At 33.8% G+C, this 12,068-nt stretch overlaps 1 pseudogene; it reads right to left on the bottom strand.

The window, feature by feature from the left end:
* Positions 1 to 816: 816 nt before the first annotated feature.
* Positions 817 to 4,192, bottom strand: LOC147404831 (uncharacterized; annotated as a pseudogene).
* Between the last annotated feature and the right edge of the window lie 7,876 nt (positions 4,193 to 12,068).

The following is a 12,068-nucleotide window of genomic DNA, read 5'->3' on the forward strand; positions in this document are numbered from 1 at the left end:
TCCCGAGTCTCATTTTTTACTTTTATTTATTTTTTTGTGATTTTTGAAATCATTGGTTTGATTAAGATGTCACGTGTTGACAAATTGGGTTTTTTAAGGCCCGTCGGTAAATTTTATTGAGAATTCATTATTTTCGATTTTGGGAATGGTGCAGTGAATATTGTGAAAGCGTAGGGTAGGCCGAGTTCTTTTGGTGGGCCTCCTAGACCATTTGAAGGTCTTAGGAGCATCGGTTCGATCAAAAAGTCACTTTTTAGTGATTTGGGCCTTTGAGGTCCGTTGGCGAATCCTATTAAAAAATCAATATTTTTGGGCCATTTCGAGTATTGGCCCGTTCAAATTGGCGTGTCTACACATTGTTTGATTGCAAGTTGGAAAATTAAAATATTTTCCAATTTTTCTATTTATTGTCATTTTAGTTATTAAATAAAATGAATCCTACACAATAAAAAGTCTATCTAAAAAAACATACTTTCACCTCAAAAATTACAATATATAATATTGAGGTGGTATAGAATTTACAAACATGATGAATTAGTCATACATCATGATTAATACAAAATAAGTATACCCAAAAAATATATGTAAGACATATCCCCCAAAAAATGCAACATATAACCATTGCAAATCAGTATGATTTTTGTATTATAGTAAATACATCTCCTAAAAAATATGACATCCAACAATCTAAATGCCATCTGACTTTCCTAAGCGCCTAAATAACCAATCCTTCTTCATGTCACTTGCCAAGCCAAGGAATATGTGTGTTGCTTTTTGATGCTCACCTAAGTAGTCAATCGTTTCTAGCATGATTTCTCAAGAGATATCAGGAACTTCATTGAGTTCCTTTTGCAATTTGGCTATGTTAGGTCTCTCCATTGTCGTTGCCATACGCATGGCTGTAGAAGCAAGTATGGAGATTATTGCATCACTAGATTCTTCTGAATTACACTTTTGCTTTCTCTTAGAAGAAGAATTTTCACAAGAAGGCACCGATGAAGATCATGTTTGTTGTGTAGGTACGTCACCTTATCCAATTGCTTCTTGGACCTCATCGTCTATTTCATCAAGATCTAACACAAAGAAAAAAATTAAAAAATACATTGAAAGATGAAGTATGTAATTTTCAAAATAATTGCATAATCCAAGGAAGAATTCTTACCTATCTCTTCAATTGGAGACATCTTTAGTTCAATTTCTATTCCAGTTGTACATCGTTCTCCATTTGCTTGATTATTACCGACAATAATGGCAAGATCATCATAAAGTGGGATGCACTTGTGATGGTATTCTGCATTTTTTGGATGTTTCTAATAAGAAAAGACAAAAAAAAAAAAAAAAAAAATCAAAATGATAAATGTATGAAGAAAAAAAATGTCTTAAAATTTAATATTTTGAAAACATACCTCTGTATACTATTTCCATGCCTCATCATCTGCTGTCACTAATAGAGTATCATCGTCCCATCCAAAACCACTTTGTGAAATCACCTCCTTTGCATTGAGATATCTCTTTCTAAATGTCTTGAGCCTATATTGTACATTTTGGACATTTACTTCTTTTTGCAACTTATTACAGATAACAAAACAAGCATTGTTTAAGGCTTTCGTATTCCATCCATTGTCAATTTTTTGTCCTAAGGCATATTCCTCCAACAATACTTCAATTAAAATTTTATCCATAGGTAAGTTCCATGTCAAATATAGTTTATCTTTTAGTTGCTTCTCCTTTTATTGCCTGTCTTTTTAAGAAAAAGATTTCATTTCTATGATAAGTAAATTCATACACATTCAATCACAAATAAATGTATTAAACTTTTAAAAATGAATAGAAGATTAGCTAAAGCTGAAAGGCAAAATAGATATGATAGAAAAACTATCAGTTATAAATGTTAGTCATTTTCAAGCAATATTCAATTTTCAAGAAAAAGAACATTATTATAATTCCAATAGTGTAAGAGACAAGATCCTACATATTATAAAAGTCAAGCTTAAAACCTCAAATTAGATTTATTACATGCAAGTTTTCATCTTTATAGTAAACCTTCAAAAGAAAGACATTGAATTTGAAGGATTTACAATAAATAAAAAAAATAAAACAAAACAAAACAAAAAAAAAGAATAATAATTATGGATGACGTTAATCATATTCTGCTTACATGACTTCAGCTAATGCTTCTCTTTTTGATGTCCATGCCGGAGTAGTAACAATAACTATATGTTTTTCTTGTTCGAGCATGTTGTCATGTTCTTCCTCCTCTAGTTCTATCTGATCACCCTCGCATATGTCATCCGGGTCAAAATCTCTAATGTAATTATGGATAACACAGCACGCAAAGATAACCCTAGTTTTTGTTTTGATGTCGAAAAATGGTGCAGATCTCAAATACGCAAATCGTTTCTTTAGAAGACCAATTGTTCTCTCGATTACATTCCGCAATGAAGAATGACGATAATTATATAGTTCTTTTGCATTCGATGGAAGGCGCCCACGATGATCATTTAAATGATATCGAGTACCACGAAAAGGAGTAAGAAAACCAGGACCATTTGTGAACCTAGCATCTGCAAGATAATATTTACCTATATTGCAAATTTATAAAATAAAATTACATGCCAATCATGTTTACATGTCATCATATTAGGAAATAATATAATATAATTATTCAAATATTATACTCACCAAGTGGCACAGTGAGTCTATCAATCCTAGGTCTAATTGTATATCTTAATAAGCGACCATCATGTGATGATCCTTCCCAACCAGCAAGCACATATGTGAATTTCATATCAAAAGTACATGCGACCAAGACATTCTGACGAATATCTCATTTTCTATTATGGTACTTAGGTTGTTCATCCATAGGAACCGTTGCATGAATGTATGTACCGTTTATAGCTCCTATAGCATCTTATATTAAATCAAAATATCATGGTTATTTCACATCATCAATACAAATTTATTTGTAAGCATGGTCGACTTTACAATTACCTCTAAGTAATAATACCAATTTCTAACGTTGTTGTTGTCTCTAGGAGAATTTATTTGTTTTGCTACCTTGATGACCTCCTTGTACATACTAATCAATGCTTTGAAGACAACATGAAAATAATGACTAACTGTTTGAGAAGATCGTATAAAAGAAAAGTTTGTTCATCGATTCCTCAAATCATGCCCAATTGTTAATAGGAACATTGAGACTTGTTCTTCGACTTTTACTGATCGACGATCAACCAATCCATGCATCCTTAAACGGCTGCACAATCTGTGAAATGTAGTTTTATTCATTCGAAGTTGCTCATGACAATGCCTATCACTTTCGTTGTATAACCTATTTAAAATATGTTTTCTCTAATGATCTTTATTTATTATAGGTGCTTTAGGTAGAGATTCCCTACGTCTAAGATGTGTTAAGATCACATCTGTACTGAATATGAATGTTACGATCACAATCCTATTTTTTTCTTGTGCAGTCAACATCCTATCAATCAAGCATTTAAACAATAGACATAAAAAGGGCATAATCATATATGAATAAGAGACGACCAAGCTTTTATTGTCACCTCAACCTTTTCTTATTACACCCCATTCATTTATTTTCTTTATTTTTAGTTGGGGTGTAATAAGTAAAAGTTGGAGTGCCAATAGTAGCTCTTTTATTTATAACAACAAGAAGCATTATTCCATAAAGTGTGAACTTTGGTAGTGATAGCCATGTGTTCTTGAATTCCATTTTTTATAGACATTTAGTTGCAAGGACATTAAAAGAAAATAGTCCTGCAGTGATGAAAGGTATCATGATTATGTGGGAGCAGTTTCCCCCTAGCTTTTTATCTCGATATATAATCCAGTTCAAGTGAAAAAAAAATCCAAACTTGATTAGCCACAAAGCACAAGATTGATGGCACCAAAACATTAAACTAAAGTAGGATTAATAAAAGAAGATCATCATGGATGTCTCAATATCTCTGTCTAGAGCCTTATCTTCAGCCAAGATATGGATTATCAAAATAAGATAAAGTGAGAAATTCAGTTTTGGTTAATCATAACAAAAAGATGCAAAAAAAAAGTTTTGAAAGTAATAAACTGATGGGCATGCAAATTACAAACACCACCATGTAAAAGATGAATAACTAAATTTCTATATAATGATCATGCTACAAGTCTATCTCCCCCTTTATCAAATTTTCAAATTTTTTTAATAAGGGTGAGTTTGGAAAACTTCCAAAAGGAACAACTATGTCATTTCTAGCATAAATATCAAACATATCATTTGCGAGAGTGAGTTCCAACTTCATAGAAATTTATTGAATAATTAGTTCACTTGTCTTAAATTGATTACACCTGTGTTTAGATCTCTGCATCCTTCTCCATGTAAAAGGGATTAACTTTTTTTTTAGATAAGATGTTCAAACCATCAAACTTGGACTAAGTTAGGTTCCAACAAAGTTTACAATCCACAAATTCCTTTATAGAAATCAATAAGGATGCTTCACTAAAATTGGTGCAATAAAATCACTATGAATGAAAGGGTGAAATACAACAAATTCCTTAATAGAAATCAACAAGGATGCTTCACTAAAATTGGTGCAATAAAATTGTTATAAACCAAAGGAAATACACCAATCCTTACTATTTCACGTCCTAATCCAAAATTTATGAGTTGACCCTGAAATAACAATATAATTGAAGAGGTATCCTTACTATTTCACGTCCTAATCCAAAATTTATGAGCTGACCCTTAAATAACAATATAATTGAAGAGGTATGAAGGACAATGAAATCCAAAACTCATAATTACTTTTATATTCCTTCCATTAAACTAATCAATCATCAATTGAAACTCATTAATCACAACAAACACACACAATTCTAAACTAAAATTCAACCAAAAAAATATCATACATAAATAAATCCTTCAAAGTTTCCCATAACTAGTACCTTTCCAAATTTCAACTTCAACTAGGCAATTTCTCAAACATCTAACCTACATAAATGCTTCAAATTTTTCCACAAATGAACAAAGTAAACATTAAACCTTTTCAAATTCGAATCCCAACCTTCCACAGCTCAAATCAAAATTTGATAAAATACCAAATAAATTTCTTTCAAACCAAGTTGGATTCGAGGTTCCATCAAAAAATCCAAAAGATATATTAGAGAGAGCTTACCGTATGATATGGAAGAGATTCTCTAGAGTTAGGTTCTCTTCTAGATCAACTGAGAATAACGATTAGAGGGAAACGATAGGTTTTTCTTATGGTTCGATTGAAGAACCATTAGCGGGGGCGAGAGCGCGAGAGCCATAAAAGAGATCGATCGAGAGCTTTTTAATTTAAAAAAAAAAACAAAGATTAGGTAACCTATGATGAGGAAGATTAGAGAAAAGATAGATAGAGAGGAGCAAACCTATAACGATGAAGATGAAGTTGTAGAGTCGTTTGTGAAGAGAGTTCGATTAGGTAACCTAATGAAATAAAAAGTCTATCTTTGATGGAAAATCATTTTCCTTGGGGTGAAGGTGGGATTTCAAAATCCAACAAATTGAGGATTCTTGTTGGGGTTAGAAAATAGATTTGCATGGAAAAATCTGTAATCAAACACTTGAAATTCTTATTTTCCATGGAAACTCAAATCCTCATCATTTTCCAAGCGTAATCAAACAGACCCTAAGGGTCATTGGACTCAACTTGTGGCATCCAAAACCATTATGGACAATTTCTAGCAAAATTCGTTAACGAACCTAAAATGCTCAAATATACGAAATTTGGCATTTTAATCAAATCAAAATATCTTAAAGTCCCTAAAGGCCTCTTGGACCCACAATAAGACATTTTAAACCTACCACCTTCTTAACCTTTCACTCATCTACCCAAAACTTGAGCACATTTTAAGTCGTCCTAAGTCCCACCAATCTTCAACCCACTAAATCTTATTTTAGCATCACCATAAAACAAACATAATCCTATTGAATGTCTTAATTTATCTTAATCCTAAGCCAGTGAAACCCAACTCAAATTCAAACCCTAGACCCAAATCAATTCTAAGACATGAACGCTCATCAAGTCAAAAACCCAACCCAATCAATCCCAAACCTAAAATCCATACCATTATCCATACCTATACCCATGATCACCATCAATCAAGGTCCATGCAATCCTTGATCATCAAGGGGGACACTTGTCACCACCACCCTTCACCTCTCCAAATTCTCCTAATCAACCCCATCATCATCCTCTAAAAGCTACAGAACTATTTCACAACTCACACCCAATGTCATAACCTAACTCCATCACATTCTCTTCAAAATACTTCATAAGTCATCTCCATACCCCATACCCCACACCCCACACCCCAATTTCCTTAATCAACTCACCTAATCCACTCACTTCATACCATTTGACACATGTCACCATCTCCTCCACTCTCACAAAAATATCAACAATTATTCCCTTACACTACCATTCTTCTAACCAAAACTCACTCCCTCCAACTCATCTAACACTCAACACAAATAGATTGAGAAATCCAATCCATTTAGATAAAAAACTACTCACTTACATCCCCTTCCATAAATACCTTTCTCCCAATTCTAAATTTTACACATTTCACCCATAAACCTCGTGTCATTCTCCACATTTTTACTTTTTCACCTCATCCTACCATTAAAAATAACCCTCAACACTCATAAAAACCCCCCTCTCCATCTCAAAAATCTCATGCGTGAATCCCCTTTCTCAAGTTATTTATCTCGATCTATAATACTTTCAAACCCCTAAGAAATTAAAAAAAAAAAAAAAACTCATCGATCTCTACTCAATTTTTCTTCTCTAAGAATGTGACGTCCCGCCAAATGTTAAAACAAAGCCCTATGTCAAATCTCAAGGCACTAGATAACGCCTCAAAATTTCGGGATGATCTCTTCTGTTTATGTTAGCATTCCAAGGCGTTCAACCTATTTCACCTGATAAACAAAATCGACAATATCTTATATATGCATACAAGAACAGAATAACAGGGGAAAATCTATATACATCTAGTCATATAAGATAGATCAGAGTGCGAAATTATAAACCATATATAAGATTATTCTGAAAATCCCCACTCTAACAAAATCCTAACACTCGATACAAAATCTATAATATTTATAGTCTAATCGACACCACTAGGGGGTATAACCCTAGTACTCACCATGTGACGGAGTCTGGTCGTTTATCTAACCCACCAGATGGTCCCTACTCGTTGGTTTTATGTCCGCCTCACCCACTGCAGGTTCTGAAGCTAAAAAAATAGAAAGGAAAAAGTGAGTAACAATTGTTATCCCGTAAGAAAATAAATAATTTATGCCAATAACCCTTCCTAACATGAACGAATAAGCATACTGAATCATTTTAACAAAATAAAATTTTACAGAAGAAACTACGATAAATTGATACATATAACAAGGGATGAGCAACTAAATATTTTAAAATTGACATTACATCAATCAACAGTATTCACAATAACATTTTTTTTTCATACAAATCTAATTGACCAAATGAAAATATTTAAACATGCATTTTATTTTATATATAAAAATAAGGTAACAGATACATAATACATAATGGTGGAGTAATGGAATTAGAGAGTTGGGATTCACGACTGGATTACTCTCAGTTGGGACATGATGTTTCATATTCTTTAATGACTTTTAATTCCTGATTTTGTGGTCGGTCACTGCACTTACCACACTTGATTGACCATTTATCCGGCTCAAGCTGGCATTTAACATGATCGTAAGCAATGGATTTCTTTTCGATGTGTTAGAACGTTCGACTACTATAGATTGTTAGTGATCACTGACTAATCATTTTCGTTATGCCTATCAGGCGTGCATGTGATTTCCAAATGTACAATCCATTCATATAGGACCTCCTTTACATTATAAGTTCACTGGTAAAGATAGAGAGGAATAAACCTGAATTTCAATTGTGACTCTACTCTTATATGCGTCCCATACCATGTATGAGATTGGTGGTCCCTACCGTACATCACAGGATAGTATACCACTCTGGATGATATGACACACTATTTCTTCAGACATTCACAGACTTTTTAACAGCTCACAAGATACCTACATATATATATATATATGGGTTTGGTTATTACGACCCCCTTTGCGACACACCATTTTGTCTTATATGGGCAAAAATGTTTGGAATGGGTTGATTTTTTGTGAGGATGATCTCTATGGGGAGGAGATCATCCTTGCCAAAAATTAGCTCATTATGAAACTTCTAGCCCCATGTTTGCAAGTTGAAAAATTTTAGACCGTCCAATTTTTGTAAATCAATTTTGATGGGGTTAGAAGTTTTGGAATATGATGCTTTTTTGCCAGGATGATCCCCTCATCACAGAGGTCATCCTCACAAAAAATCAGCCCATTCCAAACATTTTTGCCCATATAAGACAAAATGGTGTGTCGCAAAGGGGGTCGTAATAACGCCATCATATATATATATATATATATATATAATTTTCATTTGAAAATAAAAGAGAAATTAACAATACAAGATTGAGAATAGATATCCAGTTTCCTACCATACAACTATGACCAATCGGCCTAAAATAAATAACGGAACTGAAAAAGAAACAGCGCCTTGCGCTAACAGAAAGTAAATAAACATGCGACCAATAACATTATCCCTTGATATCCATTCACCAACCTACGCACAACACAACAATGTAAAATATAGACTTCAACCCTCAGGTGTGATTATGACATTTTACCGTTTCATACCTTTTTTCTCTTTTTTCAATTTTTACAGTTTTTAATTTCTCAAACAAAATATCCATTTTCTACTATTCATCAACTCAAAATGAGTTCATTGAATATTAAATCATTTTTCCAACTACAAAATTCATTTTTATTAATAACATTGAAAAAGTATAAAACTTAAATCAAAACGGTGCACAAGACCTAATTGACGGAAATAACCCTATGAAATATCCTACACACGTATAATTTATTATAAAATACAATTAAACATATCAAACATGCAAGTTCTGGCGTGAATTTGAAACAACAAAAAAGAATTCTATATTTTGAAAATATATAACAAATTTCTGATAAAATCCTAAATACAATTTTTATAAATCTACGATTACCGATAGAAATTGAGAGTTCTTACTATCTCTATGTGAAAGAATTAAAGCGCGTGCACAAAAAGCAAGATGATCAGTACATAAATCAAGGTGGATCGGACTTCGAGACGACTGATTTTTAAATTTGACTCAATAATTTTGAAGATCTCGACACCGTCGTCCTTTCTCCCTTTTGCGACGGAGGACGATTTGACTCCGAAACAGGCGAAATCCGAGGTCGAAGTTACGAAACTCTGATATATATATATGATTGATTTTTGATGATATGAAGTGAAAGAGAAGATGAAATAAAGAGATCTTGGGTGGGTTTTGTAAATGTCGAGGTTGCGGATCTTTTTCCCTCCTATGTCGATCGTCGAAAACGAACCATTTGTGACGAATCTGAGTTTGAAGTTTTGAAAAAGAAAAATAAATTTTTTATTGGAATTATGTTGGCGAGTTTTTTATGGGTTTGTAACACCCCGAATTTTTAATTCGTATCTCGAGGAAATAAATAGTGGAATTTTAAGAAAATCTTGAAAGTGAGACTTAGGGTAAAACTGTGGGACCTTGTTTTGATCATTTTTAATAGAATCTGACCTCACCATTAGATTCAAAATGATCGAAAAACATAGTTTAGCCTGTAAGCACGCTCAAATGCGAGTCCGAATATAAAAGTTGCAAAATCCTCGATTATCGGGTCGGACCAGGCTAAAACAGTGATTTTTTTGTTAGAGTAATAATTTTTAAAATTTGATCATACCATTGGGTTCATAACGAAAAATTATTCAACATGGACTATTTATTAGTCATTTTTGGAGATCAGACAGTTGAATTATCGCCAAAAACGAAAACGACATCAAGTTTATGGGTCACGTCAGGCCAAAAATGTAAATTTTTTATGGAGACATAATTTGTAGAAATTAACTATATCATTAGATCCGGAATGAAAAATTAGGCGAAATAGAGTATTCGTTTGTCAGTTTTGGAGACCGAATGATCAAGTTATCATCGATCAAAATAATTGACAAAATATCGAATTCGTCCCACATTTTATTTAAATAATATTTTTAAATTTTTTTTTCTCTCATCTCCCCCAACTCGTACACACAGCCGCTCGACAAATAAAAAACGAAAAAAAAAAAGAATTTTGTTTTTCCTCCGATTTTTCCACTTCAGATCTCTCGCAAACGGTCCATTTTCGACGATCGCCGCAGAAGAGAAAAAGGTCCGCAGCTACGTTCTCTACAAAACCCACCCAACCTTTCTTCGTTTCATTTTCTATTTCATCCAATATCGTCAAAAATCAGCCGTATTTGGATACGGAAATTTCGAAACTTTGACCTCGGATTTCGTCCGTTTCGGGGTCAAACCGTCTTTCGACGCAGAAGGGAGAAACGTCCGCAGCCTCATTCTCTACATAACCCAACCAAATTCCTTCCGTTTTCTCGTATTTTTCACCCCGTATAGTCAAAAATCAGCCATATTTTTATACGGAGATTTTTGTAACTTCGACCTCGATTTTCATCGGTTTCGGGGTCAAACCGCCTTTCGCCGTAGAAGGGAGAAGAGACGAGCACATCGAGATCTTCAAAACCACCAGGTCGATTTCAAAAATCAGCCGTTTCGAAGTTCGGTCCGTCTCGATTTCCGTGCCGATCGCCTCGATTTTCGCGCACACGCTTTGATCCTTTCGCCTAGAGATTGTAAGGAACTCTCAATTTCTATTAGTAATAATAAATTGTGAAAATTGCATTTAGGATTTTATTGGACAAATTTGGATGTATTTTCGAAATATAGAATTCTTTGTTTATTTCAAAATTCACGCCAGAAATTGCATGTTTGATATGTTTAATTGTATTTTTTAACACATTATACGTGGGTAGAGTATTATAACGGGTTATTTCCATAAATTGGGTCTTGTGCACTGGTCGGACCCCGTTTTGATATGAAATTTGTATTTTTTTTCAATATTATTGATAGAAATAAATTCTATAGTTGAAAAATGTGATTTAATATTCAATGAACTCATATTGAGTTGATGAATATCAGAAATTGGATATTTTATGAAGAGATTGAAAACTATAAAAGTCGAAAAAAGGGAAAAAGGGTATGAAACGGTAAAATGTCAGAGTCACACCCGAGGGGTGATGTCTGCATTTTACGTTGTTGTGTTGTATGCAGGTTGGAGAACGGATATCCAGGGATAATGTTACTGGTTGCATGTTTATTTACTTTCTGTTAGCGCGAGGCGCTCTGTTATGTTATTTATTTTAGGCCAGGTGGCCACACTTGCATGGTAGGAAACTGGATATCTATTCTCAACCTTGTATTGTTAATTTCTCTTTTGTTTTCAAATGAAAATAATATATATAAGTAGCTATTTTGTGAGCTGTTAAAGAGTTTGTGAATGCCTGAAGGGATAGTGCATCATATCATCTGGAGTGGTGTACTATCCTAAGATGTACGGTAAGGACCACCAAACTCATACGTGGTATGGGACGCGTATGAGAGTGGAGTCACAACTGGAATCCGGGTTTATTCCTCTCTATCTTTACCAGTGAACTTGTAATGTAAATGTGGTCGTATACGAATGGTTTGTATATTTGGGAATCACATGTATGCCTGATAGGCATAGACGAAGATGATTAGTCAGTGATCACTAACAATCTATAGTAGTCGAACGTTCTGACACATCGAAAAGAGACCCATTGCTTACGGTCACGTCAAACGGCCAGCCTGAGCCGGATAAATGGTCAACCAAACGTGGTAAGGGCAGCGACCGGCCACAAAATCAGGAACTAAAAGCCAGAAAGGAATTGTAACATCATGTCCCGATTGGGAGCGATCCAGTCGTGAATCCCAACTCTCTAATTCCAATACTCCACCATTGTGTATTATGTATCTGCTGCTTTACTTTGATATATAAAATGAAATACATGTTT

The sequence above is a fragment of the Akebia trifoliata genome, chromosome 4 (genome assembly GCF_017979445.1).
Source record: "Akebia trifoliata isolate Shusen 1 chromosome 4, ASM1797944v1, whole genome shotgun sequence".
NCBI classification, from domain to species: domain Eukaryota; kingdom Viridiplantae; phylum Streptophyta; class Magnoliopsida; order Ranunculales; family Lardizabalaceae; genus Akebia; species Akebia trifoliata.